This window comes from Festucalex cinctus, chromosome 12 (assembly GCF_051991245.1).
Source record: "Festucalex cinctus isolate MCC-2025b chromosome 12, RoL_Fcin_1.0, whole genome shotgun sequence".
In the NCBI taxonomy this organism is placed as follows: domain Eukaryota; kingdom Metazoa; phylum Chordata; class Actinopteri; order Syngnathiformes; family Syngnathidae; genus Festucalex; species Festucalex cinctus.
Window position 1 is genome coordinate 6,469,977 of NC_135422.1, and position 12,683 is coordinate 6,482,659.

General features: G+C 39.1%; 1 protein-coding gene across 4 annotated transcripts in view; it reads left to right on the forward strand.

Moving 5' to 3' along the window:
- Window positions 1-866: 866 nt before the first annotated feature.
- esrrb (estrogen-related receptor beta) overlaps window positions 867-12,683 on the forward strand; it is a 56,434-nt gene continuing 44,617 nt past the window's right edge. The window contains exons 1-2 of one of the 4 annotated variants that reach the window (XM_077538655.1): window positions 8,118-8,322; window positions 10,140-10,304. The gene's annotated coding sequence lies outside the window, so the exon portion shown is untranslated. Of the gene's footprint in view, window positions 885-8,117; window positions 8,323-10,139; window positions 10,305-12,683 lie in introns of those variants that run through there. The other 3 variants (XM_077538652.1, XM_077538654.1, XM_077538653.1) reach the window with 3 other exon arrangements.

The window sequence follows — 12,683 nt, forward strand, 5'->3', positions numbered from 1 at the left end:
CATGCATGGGCTGGCACTGCACTGCCAGCATTTATCAATCACACTCTCTTTGTGTTACTGAAGTGAAAACTGAGGAAAGTCATTTGCGCCCAATGAAAGTTTTCCTTTGGACATTTTGCCTTCCATTAAGAACCAAATTAACCACTAGACCAGTGCTTTTCTCCAACATACCCCCGATGAGCTGCAGTCGCTAATGTGTGATTTATTATGTTCTTGCTGTGGTTGCATTACCGCGTCAGCTTGGTTTACCGGCTCCAACCGCGGCTCCACAATGTGTGCGCGCGTGCACTTGTGCGAGGGGGAGGGGGGGTGAAGCACAGAAGGCAGCCATCATTCAGCGGTGATGGTCAGCGCCGGCGGTCACACGTGACAGCAGGTGACCAGTGTCAGACAGGAAAGGTCATGTGAGGGATGCTTCTGCCTTACACATCTTTAAAAACCCTGCTGAGTGCCACACACTTTTAGTCTGATCAATCTCATTACCTCCCACAACTTCATAATGCACATTTAGGTCATTTTTAAAAATCTTTGCAGACTAAATGAGTGATTTCAGTTTAGTCCCGTGTCAATCTGCTCAATCACCTTCTCTTGCTGTGTCACTATTTTACTTTGTTTACACTCTGATTTTTTATTTATTTTTTCCTCTGGAACAGCTCTGCCTGTGTGGACCAGATGATCATGTCTGCTCAAAAAGTTCACTCTTCTAACTAAAAGGTACTTTTGTGCACTTTTGTGTACATACACATGTCTGTTCAGACCCATTTTTGTGTTGTACAGATAAAATTCTTCACTGTTTTTACCTTGATGCCGATGACATTATCCCTGGGTGAGGCGGCCATTTTGAATAAACACAACTGGAGTCAGCAAAATTAATTATTTGTGAGGTATGTATGAGTTAGTGAAAGTGTTGCCTATACCATGAATGCGTACAATTTTGAATCATCACCAACTTTTGGAAAATGGGGCATATTTTTGTAGCTGTAGCAAGGTTATTTTAGTTAACTAAAACTAACGAAAAAACTAAAACTAAAATTCAAAAAACTATTTCGTTAACGAAATAAAATAAAAACGAAAAAAAAATGCTTTTTAAAAAAACAAAATTACCTGAAACTACATTTTATGTTAACAAAACTGACTAAAACTGACTATAATTATAGCAAAAATGTCCTTCGTTTTGGTTTTTGGTAATTAATGTAATGCATGAGCCTTTGGGGATTATTTTAAATATAATTTTCAATAGATTTATTTTGATATTAACCAGAATAAGGATGTTTGAAAGTGTGTCACACAGAAGCGACGTCATCTAGCAACAGCCAATAGAAAAGCACCTTCAGATGGTGTTTTTTAAACATTGTGCACAAGTAATACACATTAAAAAACTAAAACTAATACTGAAACTAACTAAAACTAAATTAAAATTAATCATTTATTAAATAACTAAAATTAATAAAAACTAACAGAACCACCATGAAAACTAATTAAAACTAACTAAAAAAAAAAAAAACCTCAAAACGAAATAAAAACTAACTAAAATTAAAAAAAATAAAAAATTCCAAAACTATGACATCCCTGAACTGTAGTTAACTTGCAAGTTTTTTTTTTTTTTATATTATCACTTTAATATTCATATATTTAGATTCAATGTGCGTTTGAGATATGTTTTATTATAGACTGAAAATCTGCAATAAATATATTTGGAAGGCTATATAATCTTTTGTTAATTTGTTTTAACAAAATATTTGGCATTTATTTGGCATGCTATGCATGTTAATGTTAAAATGTTAATGTGAAAATTCTAGGTTGTGGAGTAGAGATGACAGTCCACCATGATTCAGCAAAATCGCTAATTAATGTTTCATCATCATTTCATCCAATCAGTTTTAGATTTTTTTTTTTTAGATTTATTGATTTATTGAACATATAAACAAGCAAACAGCAGAAAAACAGAAATGAAAAAGAAAAGGAAAAAGTTTTACTGCTTCTGTTATACAAATTTAAGGTAAAAGTCAATGTTTTAATTGACCACTGATGGCTCACAAACGTAATTTAAATGTGAAATGATGGAGTTCTGTAAAGCCCAGAAGGCAGTGATAGGCCCCAAGTCTGTGCAGGTTAAATGCTAAGAGCGCCACCTCTGACATTTGATACCATGTTTTGACCAAAATATCCATAACTGAAAGGTTTTGTTTGTTTGTTTTGTTTTACTATGAAGAGGGATAATATCTGTGGGATGGAGATTAGCAATGAAGTTTTACGTCGGCAACCTTTGTACTAGCCCCTCCATTGTGGGAAAAGGGCATTGATAGGAAGGCAGATAGGACGGATCAATAAGAAGTGCAGTTTTCTCCTCAGGCATTCTTTCATATCTCTCCCTTGTTTGTGCTTTCAAGGGGTCGGGGGTAGGGCCCGCTAAAGTGGTAGCGTGGGCGGGCTTTTACCCCCTTTATCAATCGGGATTTTAATTACACACGTCTGGAGCGACAGCTAGATTAGAAACCAATCGACGCTATCGGCCACAAAATCTAATTACTGTTTATTGACAGATAAGGGCAGGCCCCCCCTCACTTTTCCAAATAAGATAAACCTCCCCCCTCGTGCACAATGAGGAGCAGCTCGTACTGTCATGAAAGACTCTATGATAAGTGCGGCACCACCAGAGATTTCCTCCATGCTTATGTGGAGAGACGTCGCCTCGAAGGACTTCTCGCTAACGGATAACATAGCATCAGTGGGAGAGAGTGCAAAGACACCTTCTCTTCTTCCTTCCAAAAGGAACATGTGCGAGGGAAATTCTACTATCCTAATTCCACCTCATTCACTGCCATTGACGGCTATAGACGTCAAAGATATATTTCAATTGGACTCGCAGTGAGCAAGTTAATCATTGAGGCCTGAAAGTGGGAAGTCAACCCGAAATGCTGTGGAATGTTATTAAGCAGTAAAACTCCACCCATTTTTATTCATCTCAACCATTTTGTCGCTTGCTGTCGGCTGAAAATGACATCACAGTTGCTCAGGGCTCAGATAATGGCCAATCACGGCTTGTAACAGCCAATCACGGCTTACCTCTTTTCTTAAGCTGAGCTGTGATTGGTTGTTACATGAGCCCTGAGCAACTGTGATGTCATGTTCAGTTGACAGGAATGGACAAAATTGCTGCTCCCTCAGATTAATAAAAATGTGTAACGTTCAAACATGTTTACATTCATTGTGCAGCTGTAAGATTGCACTTTTTTATTCAGGTAAAAACTAAGTTATTGTTATGTGCTGAGGTTGGATCCCAAAAACGCAGACACAAATAAGACCTTAACTATTTATTCACATCGAGAGGCGTGGACAAACTTGACTAGACGAGAAACTACGAGAGTTGCACAGAAGAACAGAGGTAATAATCCGACAAAAACACACACTTCTCAGACAGTTTATATAGACAGTGAATCGATCTGATTGGTCATGGCTCGACATGTGGGTAACAGCACTGACATGGAATTATCTGATTGGCTGTTGACAAGATAAAGATATTAAAGATTCCTGACATCACATAGCTTCTAACATCACATAGCATCTTATCAGTTGAAACTAGATGCTGGTTACATCAGTTCAAAACAGACACTTGACCACATGGTCATGACCCAAACATAACGCTTGCATGACCCTAGTCATAACCCTTACATGACCCTAGTCATGACAGTAAGCATAACCCTTGCATGACCCTAGTCATGACAGTTATATTATTGTCAGTTCAACATGTTTCATTGAAACAATAAATACACTGTTGTATTAAATGTATCTTGCGTGTTAAACTACACTTACAAATATTTGTGTTATAATTTTCTGTATAAAAACTCAAATGTATGCTGAAGGAAAATATCAACTAAACTATCAATTTAGTCGACTAAAATTGGATTAAAACTAAAATACAATCAGATGACTAAATTATGACAAAAACTTTCATTCATTTTAGTCAAAAGACTATTAACTAAAACTAAATGAACATTTCTTGTCAAAATTAACACTGCCTTTAAACCCAATCGATAGCATGCAGGTGAACTGCCCAGAGCACGTCCCAACTTCACCCTGCAAAACGTCCCACTCGGCCCCGCCCCTTGCCACCCTCGCCCATCTTGTCCGTTTTACAGTCTCCACGGTCGCTCTTTGCCTTTTAAGCCGAAAATGGGCCTCAGGTAAATATGTGAGTAAATGATTGGATTATTGTTCTTTCATTTGGCTGTGTAGTAATGGCTGGATTATAAACATTGCAGGATATAGATTTCCTGTCAGATCCTATGAATCAGACATCCTTATCTCATTTCCAGACCGCCGCTCCACCCACCCAGCGCGCGCACACACACTCACAATAGCAGATACATGCAGCATGTGATTGAAGCAGGGAGAGAGACGGGGAGACTCTCGCCACCAAGCACGACACGGGCAGTCCAAAGTCCATTTGAAGATTTCAAAAACCACTTAAGCCCCCTGTCCATATTTGTTAAGCAAGTAAATCTAAGGGCTGCGGTGTGTAGAATTCAAACAGAGAGCAGGGATGGCAACACAGGGAACATCAAAGAGCAGGGGAAAGGGAGTAAGATGTCTCCGAAATGAAATTTCAGGGTGGGCTGGATTGAGGGCGGCTGACAGTAGAGTGGGCAGCCAGAGGCGGTTCCAACCTTCTGATTCAGTTTGAATGGCAATCACAAGTCAAAATGTTTGGGTTTGAATTATGCAGCAATATTTTCTCTCTCAGAACCAGAGATGGATGCTTGGTTCCGCCAAACGTGGCACGTCATAAAAGTGCTTGTGTCTGACATGTTTCATGTCTATCGCTTCTACTGTGGCTCTTTTTGTTTTCTTCTTTATTTCTTTCAATGAATTACCAACAGTGTAACTAAGTTAAAAAGCTGAGTGGACCAGCAACGGCTGCAATCCATCAAAAAAAAAAAAAAAAAAGTCTGCAAACAACTACACGACAGACAACAAAACAACACAGTCTTCCAAAAAAAGACGAAGTTGCAGATTATGTGTGCAATAAGTCGGCTTCCTAACTGATGGGTCCTCGAGAGACACCGCACGTGTGTGTGTGTGCGTTGTGTGTGTGCTCCTTCATCCTTTCTAATTTGAAAGTGCTTTAGCTTGACTTGTGTCAAAAATGTATTTTTAGAGCACTTCACTTGTTAAGCGTCGGGCCATCAGAGCAAGCGGCGGAGAGCGATAATCGCACTTTGATTGAGGATGACTTTGAGAAAGGCCACACACACACACACACATGCGCACACCAATAAGTTGCACTTGGGGGGAAACAATTGGCTGCTTTCAGCAGACAGTTTTTCAAGCTTGTGTCACTTATCTGTGCATATAGAAAGCAGAGTATCACTCTTGAGGCTGTAACTGACTATTAGTTTGTTATTGCTAGTGAAATTGTCAAATCCAGTTTTATATATGAAGCTCTCTTTTCCAAAACACTATAGACCCTTCCAGTGTGACGTCACGTTTAAGTGCGCCCTTTGTGGTGGAGGGCAGGGCGTCAATTTGTTTGTTAGCAGCCAGCAAGCTAAGATAGCTTGAAAACTTTGATATACAGCAAGACAAGTATATCCGGACGCAAACGATTTAATGAATGACAATTTACACCATGAAAGTAGTGGTCGACGTACTGTTTCAAGCAAAAACAACATACCTTAAGCTTCCGATTCCACTTTGCTTTCCAACAAACTCCTTTTTTGTAGCTAGTGACTCCAAACGGCTGGTTTCAATAAGTCGAAGTAATGTAGTCTACTCAGGACGTTTTTTTGTAACCCTTGACATATTTCCCACCTTTTAACGAAAACGCTCGCCGAAAATCAAGCTCTGTACGTTCATTTGTTATGGGATGTTTGCCCTCCGTGAGGCGCCGCAGGAGCTAAGTAGTGACGTCAGCTGGAAGGGTCTACACAGGGAGTCCCGAGTTAAGGCGCACTCAACTTAAGGCGTTTCGACTTTACAACGGTTATGCCCGGTCCGCCATTTTGGCCCGCAGTGTGTTCCCCTCGTCCACTATTTAGCCCTTAGCTAATGCTAGCACTTGTGCATTTGTGGGAGTATCTTTAGCTTTTTCCACATCAGCCTCCCCCCTTATTTTCCACCCACCTCGAAGCAGTAATGGTAAGTACAGCATCTTATTTATTTTAATTTTAATGTATTTTACATTTTTTTATGCAAATTATTTTTATGTAAATATGGGGAATTCGACTTACATTCGAGTCACATCGCTAGTATAGGAACGGAACTCCGTCGTAACCCGAGGACTCCCTGTACTGTGATTCCCTTTTAATTATTTTTTTCCCCCCACCCCCAGACCGATTCCAGTTCGAATACTCAACTCTTTAAAACTTACATAACATTTATTTAAAAAACAATGAAAAATATTAATTTTAAAGAAAGACCTGTAGGCCTATATCCCAATATAGACTATTTCCTTCAAATTACATGAAATTAATAGTACATTTCTACTCTTCTCATTTATAATTTGTAGTTACTGATCGTAAAACTGCCACAAAAAGGCTGCCGAAACTGGTATTGACCATTGGAGCGAGTACCGATACCATGAAATAATGTGTTTACACAGACCTGCAAATTTTCCAAATATTAATTGTATCTACATAATAAAGCCTGCAGGTGTATGACAAATCAAGATTTGGAACACATTTAGAGCAGATCTCTTTGTATATATAAAAAAAATATATATATATTTGATGTAATGTAAAAAATGTATTTATAGATTACAATGAGTTAACTTAATCCACTGTGGGGGGTTTTGTAACCACTAATAGTTAACAGAACAGGGCCACTTTGTCGTTCCTTAGCGCTTAAAGTGCTGCGCCATTACATTTATAGATTTTCTCTTTGATGGGATAATTTGGTCTTTATATCTCTGAAATGAAGTGATCCTCAGTCCTCCTAGTGTACGGCTCAATGTCCAGGTTCCATTTTCAAATACAGTTAATTACATTTGAAAAGAATCAATGATACTTTCACGGTTAGCAATATCATTCTTTTAAATGTCACTTAATTTCCTCCCTGAAATTATTCCATCAATAAACGGCAGTCAATTTCTATCTTTCAGCATGAATTAATCTATTAGGGACAGTAATTACGTGTTTGTAAGGGAGGAGCTTTTTGTGCTCTCAAGTCAGAGCAGTCGAGTGTCCATTGTGTGCCTGCTTGTTGGCACTCTCCTGGCTGTCATTCATCTGCCTTATGAATAACACTGTGAGAAAAATATATAATAATGGCACCTCTGATGTAGCTTCTCTGTGGCTTTGTTGTGAGAGAGCCCTCCCTCTAGTGGAGATGATGGCACTACTGCCTGCTCTTGCAAGCTGGAGCCCACACAGATGAGGTTGTCAGATGTGCAAACAGTAGGATCTGTGCAGGTAAAAACTGCTCTGAAAACAAAACAGTCATTTTTTAATTGCATAACATTTCTATTGATAAATATTGTTATTGTTCTAAATGTGATGTTTTTCCCCTTATCATTATATTGTCTCAATTCGAGGACTAAATGTGTCAACAGATTGTACTTTCAGAAAAAGTAAATTATTGTATCTGTGGGACACATCATTGTTATTTTATTTTTTATTTTTATGTGAAATTCAATTTATGTTAAGAAGGGATTAGTTGGGAAAATGCTCATAAAATGTATTAAAAGTAAAGAAAAATACCAGTTTTGCTCCTTATTTCATGCCAAAATGAAAAGAACCAACCACTTAACATTCATCAAGAAGGAAAGAAACAAACACTTATTTAGTGGGCCACATAAAGTGACGTAGTGAGCCACCTCTGGCACCTGAACCTTGAGTTTGATACCTGTGCTTTAGAGGAACATGAGGTTGTTATTGTCTGCTAGTGCCCTCAAAGTTAGGCTCAAGTAATCAGAACTACAGTGAATAATATAACAATCATCAGATTTTTTTAATTGTATTTTTATTTATTTTTATTTGTATCCAACTTTTTCAACTTATTAAGGTAAAGCCCAAAAATTATGTAATCATTCCAGTGTGGATTTTATTCGAATAACGGAACACTGATATGATATCATGAACCTGTTGTGACACTTAACCTGGCTCGTTTGCTAGTGGGGGAGTTTGTTTTAAGCGGTGGGCGCGCGCCGGAGGCGGAGTTGCCTGTGAGGCTCCGGTGTGTGGCAGCTATACGGGGCGTCCGGGAAACACAGAGGCAACACACACCACTACTGTACCTCCAGAGGCAGAGAGACCCCGACAGACAAGACATCACTTCCTTGACATAACGCGTGTCGCCCAACGACAGTGACATGTCGTAGAAAAGGTACTTTATACGCTCATGAGATGACATTTCTCATCTCTTGACACACGTTCAGGCGTATTGTTGTTTAGACTTGCTTTTTACTTTAAATTGTTTGGTTGCTTTTATTATCTTTGAACGACATGCGTTTAGTTATTTATTCGGTAGGCCTGTACAGTGAGTGCAGTCCTAATTACGGTTGCGCACTGTGCACCTGCTCACGTTTTATTGCCTCAAAAACTCGGTCAATCGTGTTTTAAAATGTAGATTTTACTGTCAAGTTAGGTTCATTTGCAATTAAGTTGTCTTTATTTGTCAATGGATGTTGAATACTTTTTTTGTTGTATGGATTCCATTAGCAGAACATGTGATTGAAATTTGCCACAGATTTTTTCTTTTTTGGAGTGTTAAAAGTGCCACATGAAGTCATTTTTTATTTCTTGAAAGATGTGACATCAGTTGGTGAACAACTTACCAACTAACCCCTTTTTTATTTATTTATTTATTTATTTTTTTAACCCCAAAGCACAGCTGAGTCAACACAAATAGGCTTATATTCTAAAAAAAAAATGCAGTTTAATGTTATCCAATTTACTATACATATGCTATATGCAATTTAGCATTCTGCATTTTTAAGGGGAGATTAAAATGTAATAAATATGAGTAACGTATAAATATGCATTCCACCAGCAGACATGCCAGTACTGTACACCTTACTGGAATCACCATGCATTTCTTCATTTGAAGTGTTGAGATGTAAATAAATTGGTGACTACTTTGTTCCATGTTTTCTCAATGAGTCACTTCTTACAAGCAGGCCACACAAAAACAGTAAATTTCGTGCGGTAAATTTTCCTCTAAACAAGATTATTCAGTCCCAGTCTAATCAGAGTAAACTTTAAAGGGATACTTGATTTATTGAGCCATTTTCAACAGTAAGAAGATGCTGTTTTGTCTGTAATTAATGTGAGAACATCATAATTTTTTTTTTTTTAATGAACAATTAATACCTTTAAAAATTAATTTTGCCACTTGTTGACTGAAGGTGACATAATCTGTGTGAGAAAATAGGTAACGGCCAATCATGGCTCAATTTGCTGACCAAACTCAGAAAACACACCAGCCTCAGCACAGGTTAATTGTACATGAAAAATAATGATGTTATCAAATTAATTCTGGACAAAATGTTAACTTTTTACTGCTAAAAATGACTTAAAGTTGAGAGTAAAAAAACAAAGCAAAAAAAACAACCCACTCAAGTGTTGAGGAACAACCGCACAACATTCAGCATGGAAGATGGCCGCTCTACCATTTGAGCTATGCCACACCTACTGTTTGTTAACATGTCGCTGGTGTGTTCAGGAGTCCAAAAATGGTCTTGGAGGTTAGAGGATTTCACCTGAGACCAGTGATATGCTGATGCACAGTAGGAGCGGCATAGCTCAGCGGGTAGATTGTCCGTCAACGTCCGATCGTTCCTCAACTCGAGTTATTTTTATTTATTTATTTTTTTGTATTTTACTCTCTTCCAAGTACAACGTTAATTCTGTTTAGACTAGGACAGAACATAGTATTTTTTTTTTTAAGAGTAAAATTTACTCTTTACCGAATAAACACAGGCCGACTACATTTACACTCTAACAAAAGAAACACTTATTTTCAATTTAAGCGTGTGCAACCATTCCAACAGATTACATAATCAGCCGCTGTCCTACTCTTGTTACTGCTTTAACTTTTCATGCTGTGTGATCGAGTGCCGGCCTCACGTGGCTCTATCCGTTATTTCTATCAGATCCTTCTCTGTCAAATCAACTGTCACATGCTGTGATTTTTCATAACAGGGCTGATAAGGAGGAGCGATAGCAGCTTTCAGCGGGGCTTTCATAGCTCACACGGCGCGACACAAGTCAGGATGTCACTTAAAAGCTTTGGCAAGCCACATGAAAACATGCAGATATGAGATTCGTCTCATGGAGGCAGTCACCAAGGTGAAAGGCAGTATGCAGGTTAGATACCGGGATAATACCGTTGAACATTTTATCATGACAGTATCGCTACTTCTTCTGATTCCTCTTGGGCTCACCCGTGGTTGTTTGACTTACAGCCCGTCATAAAACAACAAGCCTTACTGGAAGGCATGGCATCATCTGCTTTGCACACTCTGCTTTATTTCCATCCCTGTCTGTGGTGAGGTGTCTTATTGGGGGACTTACAACACCGTTTGACAGTGTGTTTATTCCTATCCCAGGAATTAGGCTGACAGGTGCTGGATTTGGCACCGGTCTTAATTGGATTGAATTTATTTAGTCATTTGTTTTTGTCCAAAAAAAAAAGGGGGAACAGATGCTGTGAAACGAGTGCCACTGCGGAGACACTATTGTTGCACATCAATAGGCCTGTGATGATCAATAGGGATTGCGTGATGTTTTTGCATTGATTATAGTAACGTGAGCCGATGAATGGAACAGGATTCCTCTCCAGGGGTTTACACTGTTCCTGTTTTGCATCCAGCACGACCGCCGCATGAAGCCGTTTGCTTTAGTTCTACTTCCAAGCTGCTATCACCTGCGTTGAGACAAACTTTGCACAACTAGTGGCAGGGATTTTTTATTTATTTTTTTCCCCCAAAAGATGCCGTAAGCTCCGCTCTTCCAACGTGAGGATACAGTAACACGGCGACACTCGCTGACTGTGAAATGCTATCTGCATTCTCGGCATTCTTACTGAGCTTGATCAACAGTGAAACACAGGCGCTTCTAAAGCCGGGGTTAGAGAAGCAGAGCTGGATTTTCCGCCGCTTTAGAAGATGATGGGCCTCCACACCATGAGTTACGACTTGAGATCATCTCTCGCAGGTGTCGAAAGGTTCACAATGCTCTCTCACATGTAACAACCACAAATGGAAGCCAGCGGCACAGCTCAATAAATACATTAACTGTCCTTAGTGGTTTGAAAGCTATTGCTTTTTGAAACTGAAGTGCTGCAAATGCACTCGATTGTGTGGTGTAGCCTCCATACTGTCGCTTAGGCAGCATCACACTCTTTTATGCGCTATACAGCCCTATTTGGTGACACCTTTGAGCATGCATACAGGCTTTTTCATAATTGTGAAAGTTCAATGCTAAGAAAGATCCTGAACTGTTTTACGAATGTTCCTTAAATGTTTTGTTCATTTCCATCTTAGACTTTGGTTTGTGGTTTGATCACCAGGTAGCCCCCAAGGACTACATGAGTAGCTTGCAGGCCTGTCCTGAAAATAGTTCATCCGTTTTTCTAGGAATGTTATAAAAGGGATCAGCAGTTTTCGAACCGAAATATTTGCAATCTGAGATAGCATTTGCCATTGAAATGAATGGAAATTCCATTAATCTTTTCCAGCCGCAGAAAGATGCTCTCCCTCATTTTGGTTGTTCTGTGGTTAGAAAGGATATTTTGTGCAACATATATAACTACATTTATGACAATAAAATAACAGTGGGTTTGCTCTCAAATCACTGTGCAATATCTTAGCCGTTTTGCGTACATTAACGTTTATCTTCACTGTGGTTACTGCTCGCCGTAATTGGCCACCACCTCCCACCACGCAACGCAAAGACTTGTGCAATGTGCATTATGGCCAGTACAGGCAAAAAGTCATCTAAACTTTATTTACAAACACTTAAAAACAATCCGAGCTGCATACAAAGTGCTGTACATAAAGGAAACACAACAGACATATATATAAAATAAGAGTTAAGACAATAAATTAATAACATAAGCCGTAGCAGACAACAAAACAGTAAACATAATAAAAAACTACGCCAAGTCTTGTGCTGAATTGAAAGCCAAAGAATAAAAATGTGTTTTAAGGTGAGTTTTAAAAATGGAAAGAAAGGGGGCTTGCCTAACGTTTAACGGGATGCCATTGGGTCGAGAGGGACCGGCAACGGAAAAATCTCAATCCCCTCTGAGCCTCTGCTTAGTCCTTGAAACCTCCAGTAGTATCTGGCCCACTGACCAGAGGCACCCACAGGTGGAAGAGCTCAGAGAGGGAAGGTGGGCCGTGTAAAGATTTATAAACAAACAAAATAATTTTGAGGTCAGAATTGGAGTTATGTGCTCCCTCTTATGAGCTCCAGTTAGGAGACGAGCAGCTGAGCTGCATTTTGGACCAACTGGAGTGTGATTGTAGATGGGGAAAAAAAAGAAAGAAAAGAAGTTATGTGTAATTGTGTTTTTAGTTTCTCATCAACTGATGAGAATGCACACATATAGGTAGAAATCTTTGAAAGTGTACAGTTTACAGTGATTTTAATGCTCGGCCTCGGTGCTGTTGATTTCTGCTGACCTTTGCACCTTGCTCAGTCCAGTCATCTTGCTTGGGTCTGTTTTTGAACTTTTATACA